The following is a 19,939-nucleotide window of genomic DNA, read 5'->3' as shown; positions in this document are numbered from 1 at the left end:
GACCCCAAATAAACCGGAAGTGACTTGAGCTAGACCGGAAGTGCCTCTAATCAAACCGGAAGTGACCCCAAATCAAACCGGAAGTGACCTTTTTAAACCGGAAGTGACCCCAAATAAACCGGAAGTGACCTCAGCTAGACCGGAAGTGCCTCTAATCAAACCGGAAGTGACCCAAATAGACCGGAAGTGACCCAAATCAAACCGGAAGTGACCATATTTCAACATTAAGTGCCCTAAATACCTACATTTGCGCTAACTTTTGCAAATTTTGCCCGATTAAACCCATTTCAACATTTTAACCCCAAAAGTGAACCTCCTAAAGCTGTTTTTTTCCTTTTGTTCCAAATTTCAAAAAATTTTGGTGCAATTTTTTTTCTTTTAATTCCCATTCATTCTCTATTAGGATTCAAGATTTGCTCTAACTTCTACATTTTTTAACCGATTCAACTTGTTCCAACTTTGAACTGTTCTTCTTTTGCCTTCCTATTCCACAACTACCCACTTACCAAAAATTCTCTACAATTTTGTTTTTCTAATCTAATTTCTACATTTTTCAACTTATTCAACCCATTCGACCTTTCAACTGTTCATCATTTTCCTACCTATTCCACAACTTCCCACTTACCCAAAATTCCAAATTTTCAATTTTGTAACTCACACCCAATTTTCCCAAATTTCCTTTTTCCCTTGTAATTTCTAAATTTTTCAACCGATTCAACTCTTTTCAACATCATTCTGCAACATTCCCCAAGTATTTATTCAACCTCTTCACCTTCACACGCAATTTCTTCAGGAATTGCAAATTCTAGTTATTATTATTCTACTTATTCCGCTCACTTTTTTGACGCTTAACTCCTTCCACATACTTCAACCGATTCACTCCGTTCCACTTTTCACTTATTCCAAATATTCATGACACGGCTGCTTACATTTTTTTTGTTCGAAAAATTTTCCGTTTTCACAAAATTCACGATTTTGTGGCATTTTTTTCCCCATTCATTCTTAATGGCAGATTCAACATTTCACATTTTTGTTGTTCCAGTTTGAAATTCACTTATTTCAACACATTCAAATCACATTGGGGACATTCCCAAACTTGCCAAATTCAAAAATTTCACGTTTTCACTTTTAAAATTTGCACAAAATTTTGCAAAATTTCACAAAATTTAGTTTTTCACTTCTAGTTTCTACATTTTTCCACCGATTCAACTCGTTCCAACTTTCAACTGTTCATCTTTTGCCTACCTATTCCACACCTTCCCACTTAGCAAAATTTCCAAATTTTCAATTTTGAAATTCACACCAAATTTTCCCAAAATTTAGTTTTTCCCTTCTAATTTCTACATTTTTCAACCGATTCAACCCATTCCAACTTTATTCACTTTGTTCACCTTATGCTTACCATATTCACCCCCTTCACCCCCACTTCCACAATTCAACCCTTGACCCCCACTTCCAGAGTGGCGGCCATCTTGGATTGACCCTGAAGTGCCCCAATGAACCCGGAATGAACTGGAAGTGCCCCAAATCAAACCGGAATTGACCCCAAATGAACCGGAAGTGACCTCAGGTAAACCGGAAGTGACCCCAAATCAAACCGGAAGTGACCCCAAATCAAACCGGAAGTGACCTTTTTAAACCGGAAGTGACCCCAAATAAACCGGAAGTGACCTCAGCTAGACCGGAAGTGCCTCTAATCAAACCGGAAGTGACCTAAATAGACCGGAAGTGCCTCTAATCAAACCGGAAGTGACCTAAATAGACCGGAAGTGACCCAAATCAAACCGGAAGTGACCCCAAATGAACCGGAAAAGACCTCAGGTAAACCGGAAGTGACCCCAAATAAAACCGGAAGTGACCTTTTTCAACCGGAAGTGACCTTTTTCAACCGGAAGTGACCCCAAATAAACCGGAAGTGACCTCAGCTGGACCGGAAGTGCCTCTAATCAAACCGGAAGTGACCCAAATCAAACCGGAAATGACCATATTTCAACATTAAGTGCCCTAAATACCTACATTTGCGCTAACTTTTGCAAATTTTGCCCGATTAAACCCATTTCAACATTTTAACCCCAAAAGTGAACCTCCTGAAGCCGTTTCTTTCCTTTTGTTCCAAATTTCAGAAACTTTTGGTGCAATTTTTTTTTCTTTTAATTCCCATTCATTCTCTATTAGGATTCAAGATTTGCTCTAACTTCTACATTTTTTAACCGATTCAACTCGTTCCAACTTTCAACTGTTCCTCTTTTGCCTTCCTATTCCACAACTTCCCACTTACCAAAAATTCTCTACAATTTTGTTTTTCTACTCTAATTTCTACATTTTCAACTTATTCAACCCATTCCACCTTTCAACTGTTCATCATTTTCCTACCTATTCCACAACTTCCCACTTACCCAAAATTCCAAATTTTCAATTTTGAAATTCACACCCAATTTTCCCAAATTTCCTTTTTCCCTTGTAATTTCTACATTTTTCAACCGATTCAACTCTTTTCAACATCATTCTGCAACATTCCCCAAGTATTTATTCAACCTCTTCACCTTCACACGCAATTTCTTCAGGAATTGCAAATTCTAGTTATTATTATTATTCTACTTATTCCGCTCACTTTTTTGACGCTTAACTCCTTCCACATACTTCAACCGATTCACTCCGTTCCACTTTTCACTTATTCCAAATATTCATGACACGGCTGCTTACATTTTTTTTGTTCGGAAAATTTTCCGTTTTCACAAAATTCACGATTTTGTGGCATTTTTTTCCCCATTCATTCTTAATGGCAGATTCAACATTTCACATTTTTGTTGTTCCAGTTTGAAATTCACTTATTTCAACACATTCAAATCACATTGGGGACATTCCCAAACTTGCCAAATTCAAAAATTTCACGTTTTCACTTTTAAAATTTGCACAAAATTTTGCAAAATTTCACAAAATTTAGTTTTTCACTTCTAGTTTCTACATTTTTCCACCGATTCAACTCGTTCCAACTTTCAACTGTTCATCTTTTGCCTACCTATTCCACACCTTCCCACTTAGCAAAATTTCCAAATTTTCAATTTTGAAATTGACACCAAATTTTCCCCAAATTTAGTTTTTCCCTTCTAATTTCTACATTTTTCAACCGATTCAACCCATTCCAACTTTATTCACTTTGTTCACCTTATGCTTACCATATTCACCCCCTTCACCCCCACTTCCACAATTCAACCCTTGACCCCCACTTCCAGAGTGGCGGCCATCTTGGATTGACCCTGAAGTGCCCCAATGAACCCGGAATGAACTGGAAGTGCCCCAAATCAAACCGGAATTGACCCCAAATGAACCGGAAGTGACCTCAGGTAAACCGGAAGTGACCCCAAATCAAACCGGAAGTGACCCCAAATCAAACCGGAAGTGACCTTTTTCAACCGGAAGTGACCCCAAATAAACCGGAAGTGACCTCAGCTAGACCGGAAGTGCCTCTAATCAAACCGGAAGTGACCCAAATAGACCGGAAGTGACCCAAATCAAACCGGAAGTGACCATATTTCAACATTAAGTGCCCTAAATACCTACATTTGCGCTAACTTTTGCAAATTTTGCCCGATTAAACCCATTTCAACATTTTAACCCCAAAAGTGAACCTCCTAAAGCTGTTTTTTTTCCTTTTGTTCCAAATTTCAAAAAATTTTGGTGCAATTTTTTTTCTTTTAATTCCCATTCATTCTCTATTAGGATTCAAGATTTGCTCTAACTTCTACATTTTTTAACCGATTCAACTTGTTCCAACTTTGAACTGTTCTTCTTTTGCCTTCCTATTCCACAACTACCCACTTACCAAAAATTCTCTACAATTTTGTTTTTCTAATCTAATTTCTACATTTTTCAACTTATTCAACCCATTCGACCTTTCAACTGTTCTTCATTTTCCTACCTATTCCACAACTTCCCACTTACCCAAAATTCCAAATTTTCAATTTTGTAACACACCCAATTTTCCCAAATTTCCTTTTTCCCTTGTAATTTCTACATTTTTCAACCGATTCAACTCTTTTCAACATCATTCTGCAACATTCCCCAAGTATTTATTCAACCTCTTCACCTTCACACGCAATTTCTTCAGGAATTGCAAATTCTAGTTATTATTATTATTATTCTACTTATTCCGCTCACTTTTTTGACGCTTAACTCCTTCCACATACTTCAACCGATTCACTCCGTTCCACTTTTCACTTATTCCAAATATTCATGACACGGCTGCTTACATTTTTTTTGTTCGAAAAATTTTCCGTTTTCACAAAATTCACGATTTTGTGGCATTTTTTTCCCCATTCATTCTTAATGGCAGATTCAACATTTCACATTTTTGTTGTTCCAGTTTGAAATTCACTTATTTCAACACATTCAAATCACATTGGGGACATTCCCAAACTTGCCAAATTCAAAAATTTCACGTTTTCACTTTTAAAATTTGCACAAAATTTTGCAAAATTTCACAAAATTTAGTTTTTCACTTCTAGTTTCTACATTTTCCCACCGATTCAACTCGTTCCAACTTTCAACTGTTCATCTTTTGCCTACCTATTCCACACCTTCCCACTTAGCAAAATTTCCAAATTTTCAATTTTGAAATTCACACCAAATTTTCCCAAAATTTAGTTTTTCCCTTCTAATTTCTACATTTTTCAACCGATTCAACCCATTCCAACTTTATTCACTTTGTTCACCTTATGCTTACCATATTCACCCCCTTCACCCCCACTTCCACAATTCAACCCTTGACCCCCACTTCCAGAGTGGCGGCCATCTTGGATTGACCCTGAAGTGCCCCAATGAACCCGGAATGAACTGGAAGTGCCCCAAATCAAACCGGAATTGACCCCAAATGAACCGGAAGTGACCTCAGGTAAACCGGAAGTGACCCCAAATCAAACCGGAAGTGACCCCAAATCAAACCGGAAGTGACCTTTTTAAACCGGAAGTGACCCTAAATAAACCGGAAGTGACCTCAGCTAGACCGGAAGTGCCTCTAATCAAACCGGAAGTGACCTAAATAGACCGGAATTGCCTCTAATCAAACCGGAAGTGACCTAAATAGACCGGAAGTGACCCAAATCAAACCGGAAGTGACCCCAAATCAAACCGGAAGTGACCTCAGGTAAACCGGAAGTGACCCCAAATCAAACCGGAAGTGACCCCAAATCAAACCGGAAGTGACCTTTTTCAACCGGAAGTGACCTTTTTAAACCGGAAGTGACCCAAATAAACCGGAAGTGACCTCAGCTGGACCGGAAGTGCCTCTAATCAAACCGGAAGTGACCCAAATCAAACCGGAAATGACCATATTTCAACATTAAGTGCCCTAAATACCTGCATTTGCGCTAACTTTTGCAAATTTTGCCCGATTAAACCCATTTCAACATTTTAACCCCAAAAGTGAACCTCCTGAAGCCGTTTCTTTCCTTTTGTTCCAAATTTCAGAAACTTTTGGTGCAATTTTTTTTCTTTTAATTCCCATTCATTCTCTATTAGGATTCAAGATTTGCTCTAACTTCTACATTTTTTAACCCATTCAACTCGTTCCAACTTTCAACTGTTCCTCTTTTGCCTTCCTATTCCACAACTTCCCACTTACCAAAAATTCTCTACAATTTTGTTTTTCTACTCTAATTTCTACATTTTCAACTTATTCAACCCATTCCACCTTTCAACTGTTCATCATTTTCCTACCTATTCCACAACTTCCCACTTACCCAAAATTCCAAATTTTCAATTTTGAAATTCACACCCAATTTTCCCAAATTTCCTTTTTCCCTTGTAATTTCTACATTTTTCAACCGATTCAACTCTTTTCAACATCATTCTGCAACATTCCCCAAGTATTTATTCAACCTCTTCACCTTCACACGCAATTTCTTCAGGAATTGCAAATTCTAGTTAGTGTGAAGGTGAAGACCTTCACACTATTGTTATTGCTGTCCTTTATTATTATTATTATTATTATTATTATTCTACTTATTCCGCTCACTTTTTTGACGCTTAACTCCTTCCACATACTTCAACCGATTCACTCCGTTCCACTTTTCACTTATTCCAAATATTCATGACACGGCTGCTTACATTTTTTTTGTTCGAAAAATTTTCCGTTTTCACAAAATTCACGATTTTGTGGCATTTTTTTCCCCATTCATTCTTAATGGCAGATTCAACATTTCACATTTTTGTTGTTCCAGTTTGAAATTCACTTATTTCAACACATTCAAATCACATTGGGGACATTCCCAAACTTGCCAAATTCAAAAATTTCACGTTTTCACTTTTAAAATTTGCACAAAATTTTGCAAAATTTCACAAAATTTAGTTTTTCACTTCTAGTTTCTACATTTTTCCACCGATTCAACTCGTTCCAACTTTCAACTGTTCATCTTTTGCCTACCTATTCCACACCTTCCCACTTAGCAAAATTTCCAAATTTTCAATTTTGAAATTCACACCAAATTTTCCCAAAATTTAGTTTTTCCCTTCTAATTTCTACATTTTTCAACCGATTCAACCCATTCCAACTTTATTCACTTTGTTCACCTTATGCTTACCATATTCACCCCCTTCACCCCCACTTCCACAATTCAACCCTTGACCCCCACTTCCAGAGTGGCGGCCATCTTGGATTGACCCTGAAGTGCCCCAATGAACCCGGAATGAACTGGAAGTGCCCCAAATCAAACCGGAATTGACCCCAAATGAACCGGAAGTGACCTCAGGTAAACCGGAAGTGACCCCAAATCAAACCGGAAGTGACCCCAAATCAAACCGGAAGTGACCTTTTTCAACCGGAAGTGACCTTTTTAAACCGGAAGTGACCCCAAATAAACCGGAAGTGACCTGAGCTAGACCGGAAGTGCCTCTAATCAAACCGGAAGTGACCCAAATCAAACCGGAAATGACCATATTTCAACATTAAGTGCCCTAATTACCTACATTTGCGCTAACTTTTGCAAATTTTGCCCGATTAAACCCATTTCAACATTTTAACCCCAAAAGTGAACCTCCTGAAGCCGTTTCTTTCCTTTTGTTCCAAATTTCAGAAACTTTTGGTGCAATTTTTTTTTCTTTTAATTCCCATTCATTCTCTATTAGGATTCAAGATTTGCTCTAACTTCTACATTTTTTAACTGATTCAACTCGTTCCAACTTTCAACTGTTCCTCTTTTGCCTTCCTATTCCACAATTTCCCACTTACCAAAAATTCTCTACAATTTTGTTTTTCTACTCTAATTTCTACATTTTCAACTTATTCAACCCATTCCACCTTTCAACTGTTCATCATTTTCCTACCTATTTCACAACTTCCCACTTACCCAAAATTCCAAATTTTCAATTTTGAAATTCACACCCAATTTTCCCAAATTTCCTTTTTCCCTTGTAATTTCTACATTTTTCAACCGATTCAACTCTTTTCAACATCATTCTGCAGCATTCCCCAAGTATTTATTCAACCTCTTCACCTTCACACGCAATTTCTTCAGGAATTGCAAATTCTAGTTATTATTATTATTCTACTTATTCCGCTCACTTTTTTGACGCTTAACTCCTTCCACATACTTCAACCGATTCACTCCGTTCCACTTTTCACTTATTCCAAATATTCATGACACGGCTGCTTACATTTTTTTTGTTCGAAAAATTTTCCGTTTTCACAAAATTCACGATTTTGTGGCATTTTTTTCCCCATTCATTCTTAATGGCAGATTCAACATTTCACATTTTTGTTGTTCCAGTTTGAAATTCACTTATTTCAACACATTCAAATCACATTGGGGACATTCCCAAACTTGCCAAATTCAAAAATTTCACGTTTTCACTTTTAAAATTTGCACAAAATTTTGCAAAATTTCACAAAATTTAGTTTTTCACTTCTAGTTTCTACATTTTTCCACCGATTCAACTCGTTCCAACTTTCAACTGTTCATCTTTTGCCTACCTATTCCACACCTTCCCACTTAGCAAAATTTCCAAATTTTCAATTTTGAAATTCACACCAAATTTTCCCAAAATTTAGTTTTTCCCTTCTAATTTCTACATTTTTCAACCGATTCAACCCATTCCAACTTTATTCACTTTGTTCACCTTATGCTTACCATATTCACCCCCTTCACCCCCACTTCCACAATTCAACCCTTGACCCCCACTTCCAGAGTGGCGGCCATCTTGGATTGACCCTGAAGTGCCCCAATGAACCCGGAATGAACTGGAAGTGCCCCAAATCAAACCGGAATTGACCCCAAATGAACCGGAAGTGACCTCAGGTAAACCGGAAGTGACCCCAAATCAAACCGGAAGTGACCCCAAATCAAACCGGAAGTGACCTTTTTCAACCGGAAGTGACATTTTTCAACCGGAAGTGACCCCAAATAAACCGGAAGTGACCGTAGCTGGACCGGAAGTGCCTCTAATCAAACCGGAAGTGACCCAAATCAAACCGGAAATGACCATATTTCAACATTAAGTGCCCTAAATACCTACATTTGCGCTAACTTTTGCAAATTTTGCCCGATTAAACCCATTTCAACATTTTAACCCCAAAAGTGAACCTCCTGAAGCCGTTTCTTTCCTTTTGTTCCAAATTTCAGAAACTTTTGGTGCAATTTTTTTTTCTTTTAATTCCCATTCATTGTCTATTAGGATTCAAGATTTGCTCTAACTTCTACATTTTTTAACCGATTCAACTCGTTCCAACTTTCAACTGTTCCTCTTTTGCCTTCATATTCCACAACTTCCCACTTACCAAAAATTCTCTACAATTTTGTTTTTCTACTCTAATTTCTACATTTTCAACGTATTCAACCCATTCCACCTTTCAACTGTTCATCATTTTCCTACCTATTCCACAACTTCCCACTTACCCAAAATTCCAAATTTTCAATTTCTAAATTCACACCCAATTTTCCCAAATTTCCTTTTCCCCTTGTAATTTCTACATTTTTCAACCGATTCAACCCTTTTCAACATCATTCTGCAACATTCCCCAAGTATTTATTCAACCTCTTCACCTTCACACGCAATTTCTTCAGGAATTGCAAATTCTAGTTATTATTATTCTACTTATTCCGCTCACTTTTTTGACGCTTAACTCCTTCCACATACTTCAACCGATTCACTCCGTTCCACTTTTCACTTATTCCAAATATTCATGACACGGCTGCTTACATTTTTTTTGTTCGAAAAATTTTCCGTTTTCACAAAATTCACGATTTTGTGGCATTTTTTTCCCCATTCATTCTTAATGGCAGATTCAACATTTCACATTTTTGTTGTTCCAGTTTGAAATTCACTTATTTCAACACATTCAAATCACATTGGGGACATTCCCAAACTTGCCAAATTCAAAAATTTCACGTTTTCACTTTTAAAATTTGCACAAAATTTTGCAAAATTTCACAAAATTTAATTTTTCACTTCTAGTTTCTACATTTTTCCACCGATTCAACTCGTTCCAACTTTCAACTGTTCATCTTTTGCCTACCTATTCCACACCTTCCCACTTAGCAAAATTTCCAAATTTTCAATTTTGAAATTCACACCAAATTTTCCCAAAATTTAGTTTTTCCCTTCTAATTTCTACATTTTTCAACCGATTCAACCCATTCCAACTTTATTCACTTTGTTCACCTTATGCTTACCATATTCACCCCCTTCACCCCCACTTCCACAATTCAACCCTTGACCCCCACTTCCAGAGTGGCGGCCATCTTGGATTGACCCTGAAGTGCCCCAATGAACCCGGAATGAACTGGAAGTGCCCCAAATCAAACCGGAATTGACCCCAAATGAACCGGAAGTGACCTCAGGTAAACCGGAAGTGAGCCCAAATCAAACCGGAAGTGACCCCAAATCAAACCGGAAGTGACCTTTTTAAACCGGAAGTGACCCCAAATAAACCGGAAGTGACCTCAGCTAGACCGGAAGTGCCTCTAATCAAACCGGAAGTGACCCAAATAGACCGGAAGTGACCAAATCAAACCGGAAGTGACCATATTTCAACATTAAGTGCCCTAAATACCTACATTTGCGCTAACTTTTGCAAATTTTGCCCGATTAAACCCATTTCAACATTTTAACCCCAAAAGTGAACTTCCTGAAGCCGTTTTTTTTCCTTTTGTTCCAAATTTCAAAAAATTTTGGCGCAATTTTTTTTCTTTTAATTCCCATTCATTCTCTATTAGGATTCAAGATTTGCTCTAACTTCTACATTTTTTAACCGATCCAACTCGTTCCAACTTTCAACTGTTCCTCTTTTGCCTTCCTATTCCACAACTTCACACTTACCAAAAATTCTCTACAATTTTGTTTTTCTACTCTAATTTCTACATTTTCAACTTATTCAACCCATTCCACCTTTCAACTGTTCATCATTTTCCTACCTATTCCACAACTTCCAACTTACCCAAAATTCCAAATTTTCAATTTTGAAATTCACACCCAATTTTCCCAAATTTCCTTTTTCCCTTGTAATTTCTACATTTTTCAACCGATTCAACTCTTTTCAACATCATTCTGCAGCATTCCCCAAGTATTTATTCAACCTCTTCACCTTCACACGCAATTTCTTCAGGAATTGCAAATTCTAGTCTAGTTGTGTGAAGGCGATGGCCTTCACACATATGTTATTCTACACCATTCTCTATTATTGTGTGAAGGCGATGGCCTTCACACATATGTTATTCTACACCATTCTCTATTATTGTGTGAAGGCGATGGCCTTCACACATATGTTATTCTACACCATTCTCTATTATTATTATTATTATTATTCTTCTATTTTATTCTCCACACTTTTTTGTCCCGCTTCTTCTTCCACATAGTTCATCCGATTCACTCCGTTCCACTTTTGATGTATTCCAAATATTCACGAGATGAGCGCTTCCATTTTTCTCGTTCCGGAAATTTTCCAATTTCGCAAAATTCGCGAATTTACGACAAATTTTTCCCCATTCATTCTCAATGGCAGATTCGACATTTCACATTTACGTCATTCCCCTTTTAAATTCACCTCATTCAGCACATTCAAACCACATTCGGAATGATTCTCGACATTCCCAAAATTCCCAAATTCAAAAATTTCACGTTTTCACGTTAAAAATTACGACAAAATTTCACGAAATTTCGTTTTTCACCTCTAATTTCTACATTTTTCGACCGATTCAACCCGTTCCAACTTCCAACTGTTCATCTTTTGCCTACCTATTCCACAACTTCCCACTTACAAAAAAATTCCAAATTTTCAAATTTGAAATTCAACCAAATTCTTCGTAATTTCGTTTTTCTACTCTAATTTCTACATTTTTCAACCGATTCAACCCATTCCAACTTTCAACTGTTCATCTTTTGCCTGCCTATTCCACAACTTCTCACCTATCAAAAATTCCAAAATTTCAAATTTGAAATTCAACCAAATTCTCCAAAATTTCGTTTTTCTACTCTAACTTCTACGTTTTTCAACCGATTCAACCCATTCCAACTTTCAACTGTTCATCTTTTGCCTACCTATTCCACACCTTCCCACTTACCAAAATTTCCAAATTTTCAATTTTGAAATTCAACCAAATTCTACAAAATTTGGTTTTTCTACTCTAATTTCTACATTTTTCAACCGATTCAACCCATTCCAACTTTATTCACTTTGGTCACCTCATCCTTACCATATTCACCCCCTTCACCCCCACTTCCACTATGCTTACAAAATTCAACCCTTGACCCCCACTTCCAGTGTGGCGGCCATCTTGGATTGACCCTGAAGTGCTCCCAATGAACCTAGAATGAACCGGAAGTGGCCCAAATCAAACCGGAAGTGACCTTAGGTAAACAGGAAGTGACCTCAGGTAAACCGGAAGTGACCCAAAATCAAACCGGAAGTGACCTTTTTAAACCGGAAGTGACCTTTTTAAACCGGAAGTGACCCCAAATAAACCGGAAGTGACCTCAGCTGGACCGGAAGTGCCTCTAATCAGACCGGAAGTGACCCAAATGGACCGGAAGTGACCCAAATCAACCCGGAAGTGAACTTATTTCAACATTAACTGCCATAAATAGCTACTTTAGGCGCTAACTTTTGCATTTTTTGTCCGATTGAACCCGTTTCAACATTTTAACCCCAAAAGTGAACCTCCTGAAGCTGTTTTTTTACGTTTTGTTCCAAATTTCAAAATATTTTGGCGCAATTGCTTTTTCTTTTAATTCCCATTCATTCTCTATGGAGATTCAACATTTGCTCTCACGTCTACATTTTTTAACCGATTCAACCCGTTCCAACATTCAACTGTTCATCTTTTGCCTACCTATTCCACAACCTCCCACTTACCACAAATTCCAAACTTCAAATTTGAAATTCAACCAAATTCTCCAAAATTTAGTATTACACTTCTATTTTCCACATTTCTCAAGAAATTCAACTCATTTCAACATCATTCGCCATCATTCCCCAAGAAGTGATTCAAAGTCTTCGCCTTCACACGCAATTTCTCCAGAAATTGCATTTTCTAGTTATTATTATTATTCTTCTATTTTATTCCCGCCACTTTTTTGTCCCGCTTCTTCTTCCACATAGTTCATCCGATTCACTCCGTTCCACTTTTCACGCGTTCCAAATATTCACGAGATGAGCGCTTCCATTTTTCTCGTTCCGAAAATTTTCCGATTTCGCAAAATTCGCGAACTTACGACAAATTTTTCCCCATTCATTCTTAATGGCAGATTCGACATTTCACATTTACATCATTCCACTTTTTTCTACATTGTTCAACCGATTCAACTCATTCCAACTTTCAACTGTTCATCTTTTGCCTACCTATTCCACAACTTCCCACTTACCAAAAATTCCAAATTTGAAATTCAACCAAATTCTCCAAAATTTCGTTTTTCCACTCTAACTTTTACATTTTTCAACCGATTCAACCCATTCCAACTTTCAACTGTTCATCTTTTTCTAACTATTCCACAACTTCCAACTTATGAAAAATTCCAAATTTTCAAATTTGGAATTCAACCAAATTCTCAAAAATTTTGTTTTTCTACTCTAATTTCTACATTTTTCAACCGATTCAACTCATTCCAACTTTCAACTGTTCATGTTTTGCCTACCTATTCCACAACTTCCCGTTTACCAAAAATTCCAAATTTGAAATTCAACCAAATCTTTCTAAATTTCGTTTTTCTACTCTAATTTCTACATTGTTCAACCGATTCAACTCGTTCCAACTTTCAACTGTTCATCTTTTGCCTATCTATTCCACAACTTCCCACTTACCAAAAATTCCATATTTGAAATTCAACCAAATTCTCCAACATTTTGTTTTTCTACTCTAATTTCTACATTGTTCAACCGATTCAACCCATTCCAACTTTCAACTCTTCATCTTTTGCCTACCTATTCCACAACTTCCGACTTACCAAAAATTCCAAATTTGAAATTCAACCAAAATCTCCAAAATTTCGTTTTTCTACTCTAATTTCTACATTGTTCAACCGATTCAACCCGTTCCAACTTTCAACTCTTCATCTTTTGCCTACCTATTCCACAACTTCCCACTTACCAAAAATTCCAAATTTGAAATTCAACCAAATTCTCAAACATTTGGTTTTTCTTCTCTAATCTTTACATTGTGAAACCGATTCAATCCATTCCAACTTTCAACTTTACATCTTTTGCTTACCTATTTCACAACTTCCCACTTACCAAAAATTCCAAATTTGGAATTCAACCAAATTCTCAAAAATTTTGTTTTTCTACTCTAATTTCTACATTTTTTAACCGATTCAACTCATTCCAACTTTCAACTGTTCATGTTTTGCCTACCTATTCCACAACTTCCCGTTTAACAAAAATTCCAAATTTGAAATTCAACCAAATTCTCCAAAATTTTGTTTTTCTAATCTAATTTCTACATTGTTCAACCGATTCAACCCATTCCAACTTTCAACTCTTCATCTTTTGCCTACCTATTCCACAACTTCCCACTTACCAAAAATTCCATATTTGAAATTCAACCAAATTCTCCAACATTTTGTTTTTCTACTCTAATTTCTACATTGTTCAACCGATTCAACCCATTCCAACTTTCAACTCTTCATCTTTTGCCTACCTATTCCACAACTTCCCACTTACCAAAAATTCCATATTTGAAATTCAACCAAATTCTCCAACATTTTGTTTTTCTACTCTAATTTCTACATTGTTCAACCGATTCAACCCATTCCAACTTTCAACTCTTCATATTTTGCCTACCTATTCCACAACTTCCGACTTACCAAAAATTCCAAATTTGAAATTCAACCAAAATTTCCAAAATTTCGTTTTTCTACTCTAATTTCTACATTGTTCAACCGATTCAACTCATTCCAACTTTCAACTGTTCATCTTTTGCCTACCTATTCCACAACTTCCCACTTACCAAAAATTCCAAATTTGAAATTCAACCAAATTCTCCAAAATTTCGTTTTTCCACTCTAACTTTTACGTTTTTCAACCGATTCAACCCATTCCAACTTTCAACTGTTCATCTTTTTCTAACTATTCCACAACTTCCAACTTATGAAAAATTCCAAATTTTCAAATTTGGAATTCAACCAAATTCTCAAAAATTTTGTTTTTCTACTCTAATTTCTACATTTTTCAACCAATTCAACTCATTCCAACTTTCAACTGTTCATGTTTTGCCTACCTATTCCACAACTTCCCGTTTACCAAAAATTCCAAATTTGAAATTCAACCAAATCTTTCTAAATTTCGTTTTTCTACTCTAATTTCTACATTGTTCAACCGATTCAACTCATTCCAACTTTCAACTGTTCATCTTTTGCCTATCTATTCCACAACTTCCCACTTACCAAAAATTCCATATTTGAAATTCAACCAAATTCTCCAACATTTTGTTTTTCTACTCTAATTTCTACATTGTTCAACCGATTCAACCCATTCCAACTTTCAACTCTTCATCTTTTGCCTACCTATTCCACAACTTCCGACTTACCAAAAATTCCAAATTTGAAATTCAACCAAAATTTCCAAAATTTCGTTTTTCTACTCTAATTTCTACATTGTTCAACCGATTCAACCCATTCCAACTTTCAACTCTTCATCTCTTGCCTACCTATTCCACAACTTCCGACTTACCAAAAATTCCAAATTTGAAATTCAACCAAAATCTCCAAAATTTCCTTTTTCTACTCTAATTTCTACATTGTTCAACCGATTCAACCCGTTCCAACTTTCAACTCTTCATCTTTTGCCTACCTATTCCACAACTTCCCACTTACCAAAAATTCAAAATTTGAAATTCAACCAAATTCTCAAACATTTTGTTTTTCTTCTCTAATCTATACATTGTGAAACCGATTCAATCCATTCCAACTTTCAACTTTTCATCTTTTGCTTACCTATTTCACAACTTCCCACTTACAAAAAATTCCAAATTTGGAATTCAACCAAATTCTCAAAAATTTTGTTTTTCTACTCTAATTTCGACATTTTTTAACCGATTTAACTCATTCCAACTTTCAACTGTTCATGTTTTGCCTACTTATTCCACAACTTCCCGTTTACCAAAAATTCCAAATTTGAAATTCAACCAAATTCTCAAAAATTTGGTTTTTCTAATCTAATTTCTACATTGTTCAACCGATTCAACCCATTCCAACTTTCAACTCTTCATCTTTTGCCTACCTATTCGACAACTTCCCACTTACCAAAAATTCCATATTTGAAATTCAACCAAATTCTCCAACATTTTGTTTTTCTACTCTAATTTCTACATTGTTCAACCGATTCAACCCATTCCAACTTTCAACTCTTCATCTTTTGCCTACCTATTCCACAACTTCCGACTTACCAAAAATTCTAAATTTGAAATTCAACCAAAATCTCCAAAATTTCGTTTTTCTACTGTAATTTCTACATTGTTCAACCGATTCAACCCATTCCAACTTTCAACTCTTCATCTTTTGCCTACCTATTCCACAACTTCCCACTTACCAAAAATTAAAAATTAAAAATTTGAAATTCAACCAAATTCTCAAACATTTTGTTTTTCTACTCTAATCTTTACATTGTGCAACCGATTCAATCCATTCCAACTTTCAACTTTTCATCTTTTGCTTACCTATTTCACAACTTCCCACTTACCAAAAATTCCAAATTTGAAATTCAACCAAATTCGGAAAAATTTCGTTTTTCGACTCTAATTTGTACATTTTTCAACCGATTCAACCCATTCCAACTTTCAACTCTTCATCTTTTTCCTACCTATTCCCCAAATTTCCACTTGCCATAAATTCCACATTTTAAGATTTTAAACTCAACCAAATTCTCCAAAATTCTGAAATTCCACCAAATTCTCCAAAATTCCGTTTTTCACCTCTATTTTCTACATTTCTCAAGTAATTCAACTCGTTTCAGCATAATTCGCCAGCATTCGCCAAGAAGTGATTCAAAGTCTTCGCCTTCACACGCAATTTCTCCAGAAATTGCATTTTCTAGTTATTGTGTGAAGGCGATGGCCTTCACACATATGTTATTCTACACCATTCTCTATTATTATTATTATTATTATTATTATATTTTATTCTCCACACTTTTTTGTCCCGCTTCTTCTTCCACATAATTCATCCGATTCACTCCGTTCCACTTTTGACGTATTCCAAATATTCACGAGATGAGCGCTTCCATTTTTCTCGTTCCGAAAATTTTCCGATTTCGCAAAATTCGCGAATTTACGACAAATTTTTCCCCATTCATTCTCAATGGCAGATTCGACATTTCACTTTTACGTCATTCCCCTTTTAAATTCACCTCATTCAGCACATTCAAACCACATTCGGAATGATTCTCGACATTCCCAAAATTCCCAAATTCAAAAATTTCACGTTTTCACGTTAAAAATTCCGACAAAATTTCACGAAATTTCGTTTTTCACCTCTAGTTTCTACATTTTTCAACCGATTCAACCCATTCCAATTTTCAACTGTTCATCTTTTGCCTGCCTATTCCACAACTTTCCACTTACCAAAATTTCCAAATTTTCAATTTTGAAATTCAACCAAATTCTACAAAATTTGGTTTTTCTACTCTAATTTCTACATTTTTCAACCGATTCAACCCATTCCAACTTTATTCACTTTGGTCACCTCATCCTTACCATATTCACCCCCTTCACCCCCACTTCCACTATGCTTACACAATTCAACCCTTGACCCCCACTTCCAGTGTGGCGGCCATCTTGGATTGACCCTGAAGTGCTCCCAATGACCCTAGAATGAACCGGAAGTGCCCCAAATCGAACCGGAAGTGACCTTAGGTAAACAGGAAGTGACCTCAGGTAAACCGGAAGTGACCCCAAATCAAACCGGAAGTGACCTTTTTAAACCGGAAGTGACCTTTTTAAACCGGAAGTGACCCCAAATAAACCGGAAGTGACCTCAGCTAGACCGGAAGTGCCTCTATTCAAACCGGAAGTGACCCAAATAGACCGGAAGTGACCCAAATCAACCCGGAAGTGACCTTATTTCAACATTAACTGCCCTAAATAGCTACATTAGGCGCTAACTTTTGCTTTTTTTGTCCGATTGAACCCGTTTCAAGATTTTAACCCCAAAAGTGAACCTCCTGAAGCTGTTTTTTTACATTTTGTTCCAAATTTAAAAATATTTTGGCGCAATTGCTTTTTCTTTTAATTCCCATTCATTCTCTATGGGGATTCAACATTTGCTCTCACTTCTACATTTTTTAACCGATTCAACCCGTTCCAACATTCAACTGTTCATCCTTTGCCTGCCTATTCCACAACTTTCCACTTACCAAAAATTCTCTACAATTTCGTTTTTCTACTCTTTTTTCCACATTTTTCAACCGATTCAACCCATTCCAACTTTATTCACTTTGTTTATCTTATGCTTACCATATTCACCTCCTTCACCCACACTTCCAGTGTGGCGGCCATCTTGGATTGACCCTGAAGTTCCCCCAATGAACCCAGAATGTACCGGAAGTGCCCCATATCAAACCGCAAGTGACCTTACGTAAACAGGAAGTGACCTTAGGTAAACCGGAAGTGACCCCAAATCAAACCGGAAGTGACCTTTTTAAACCGGAAGTGACCTTTTTAAACCGGAAGTGACCCCAAATAAACCGGAAGTGACCTCAGCTGGACCGGAAGTGCCTCTAATCAAACCGGAAGTGACCCAAATAGACCGGAAGTGACCCAAATCAAACCGGAAGTGACCCCAAATGAACCGGAAGTGACCTCAGGTAAACCGGAAGTGACCCCAAATCAAACCGGAAGTGACCTTTTTAAACCGGAAGTGATCTTTTTAAACCGGAAGTGACCCCAAATAAACCGGAAGTGACCTCAGCTAGACCGGAAGTAACCCAAATAGACCGGAAGTGACCCAAATCAAACAGGAAGTGACCCCAAATGAACCGGAATGACCTCAGGTAAATCGGAAGTGACCCCAAATAAAACCGGAAGTGACCTTTTTTAACCGGAAGTGACCTTTTTAAACCGGAAGTGACCCCAAATAAACCGGAAGTGACCTTAGCTAGACCCGAAGTGCCTCTAATCAAACCTGAAGTGACCCAAATAGACCGGAAGTGACCTTATTTCAACATTAACTGCCCTAAATCGCTACATTAGTCGCTAACTTTTGCATTTTTTGTCCGATTGAACCCGTTTCAACATTTTAACCCCAAAAGTGAACCTCCTGAAGCTGTTTTTTTTTCGTTTTGTTCCAAATTTCAAAATATTTTGGCGCAATTGCTTTTTCTTTTAATTCCCATTCATTCTCTATGGGGATTCAACATTTGCTCTCACTTCTACATTTTTTAACCGATTCAACCCGTTCCAACATTCAACTGTTCATCTTTTGCCTGCCTATTCCACAACTTTCCAAAAATTCTCTACAATTTCATTTTACTACTCTTTTTTTCCACATTTTTCAACCGATTCAACCCATTCCAACTTTATTCACTTTGTTTACCTTATGCTTACCATATTAAGCCCCTTCACCCCCACTTCCAGTGTGGTGGCCATCTTTGATTGACCCTGAAGTGCCCCCACTGAACCCAGAATGAACCGGAAGTGCCCCAAATCAAACCGGCAATGACCTTAGGTAAACAGGAAGCGACCCCAAGTAAACCGGAAGTGACCCCAAATCAAACCGGAAGTCACCTTTTTAAACTGGAAGCGAATAAACCGGAAGTGACCTCAGCTGGATCGGAAGTGCCTCTTATCAAACCGTGATCTTATTTCAACATTAAGTGCCCTAAATACCTACATTTGCGCTAACTTTTGCAATTTTTGTCCGATTGAACCCGTTTCAACATTTTAACCGCAAAAGTGAACTTTCTAGAGCCGTTTTTTTTTTTCGTTTTGTTCCAAATTTGAAAACGTTTTGGCGCAATTTTCTTTTTTAAATTTCCCATTCATTCTCTATGGGGATTCAACATTTGCTCTATTTTTGCAATTTTTGTCCGATTCAACCCGTTTTAAAATTTGAACCCCAAAAGTGAACCTCCTTAACCCGTATATTTGTATACGTATTCACGTATAGACGTAAACATTACATTTATTCCGGTGTTGCCGCTGCTACGTGACGACGGTAAATCGCAACACAACGCCCTAAGAATTCAAAAGGCCAAATGTTCTCAATAATGGTCTAATCTACTATAAACTATTATGTTTACGTCCATATGATGTTTGTCTGCCTGTGAGTGTAGGAAACCTTGCCTCAAACGGTCCTCGCGTCTTCATGCTATTGTTAGCACGCTCAAGTACAACCGGCAAGACGCATTCACGTTTGCTCGAAGAATCAAAAACCCGCTTCATTGCATTCATCTCTGAATACAGCAAACAAGAAACGTATCCACAATGTACCCAATCGAAGTGCATGTGCGTCTATCGTAAAG

General features: G+C 37.0%; 1 protein-coding gene and 1 long non-coding RNA gene across 11 annotated transcripts in view; both read right to left on the bottom strand.

Moving 5' to 3' along the window:
- The window catches only part of LOC137840975 (uncharacterized), a 40,920-nt gene extending 21,052 nt beyond the window's left edge, over positions 1 to 19,868 (bottom strand). The window contains exon 1 of the long non-coding RNA XR_011088228.1: positions 89 to 19,868. This is a non-coding gene — a long non-coding RNA (uncharacterized lncRNA). The remainder of the gene's footprint in view (positions 1 to 88) is intronic.
- The window catches only part of LOC125988692 (tumor protein D54), a 177,151-nt gene that overhangs the window by 23,218 nt on the left and 133,994 nt on the right, over positions 1 to 19,939 (bottom strand). The gene's annotated exons all lie outside the window — the stretch shown is intronic.

The sequence above is a fragment of the Syngnathus scovelli genome, chromosome 2 (genome assembly GCF_024217435.2).
Source record: "Syngnathus scovelli strain Florida chromosome 2, RoL_Ssco_1.2, whole genome shotgun sequence".
Taxonomy (NCBI): Eukaryota; Metazoa; Chordata; class Actinopteri; order Syngnathiformes; family Syngnathidae; genus Syngnathus; species Syngnathus scovelli.
This window is presented reverse-complemented; position numbering and strand designations above follow the sequence as displayed.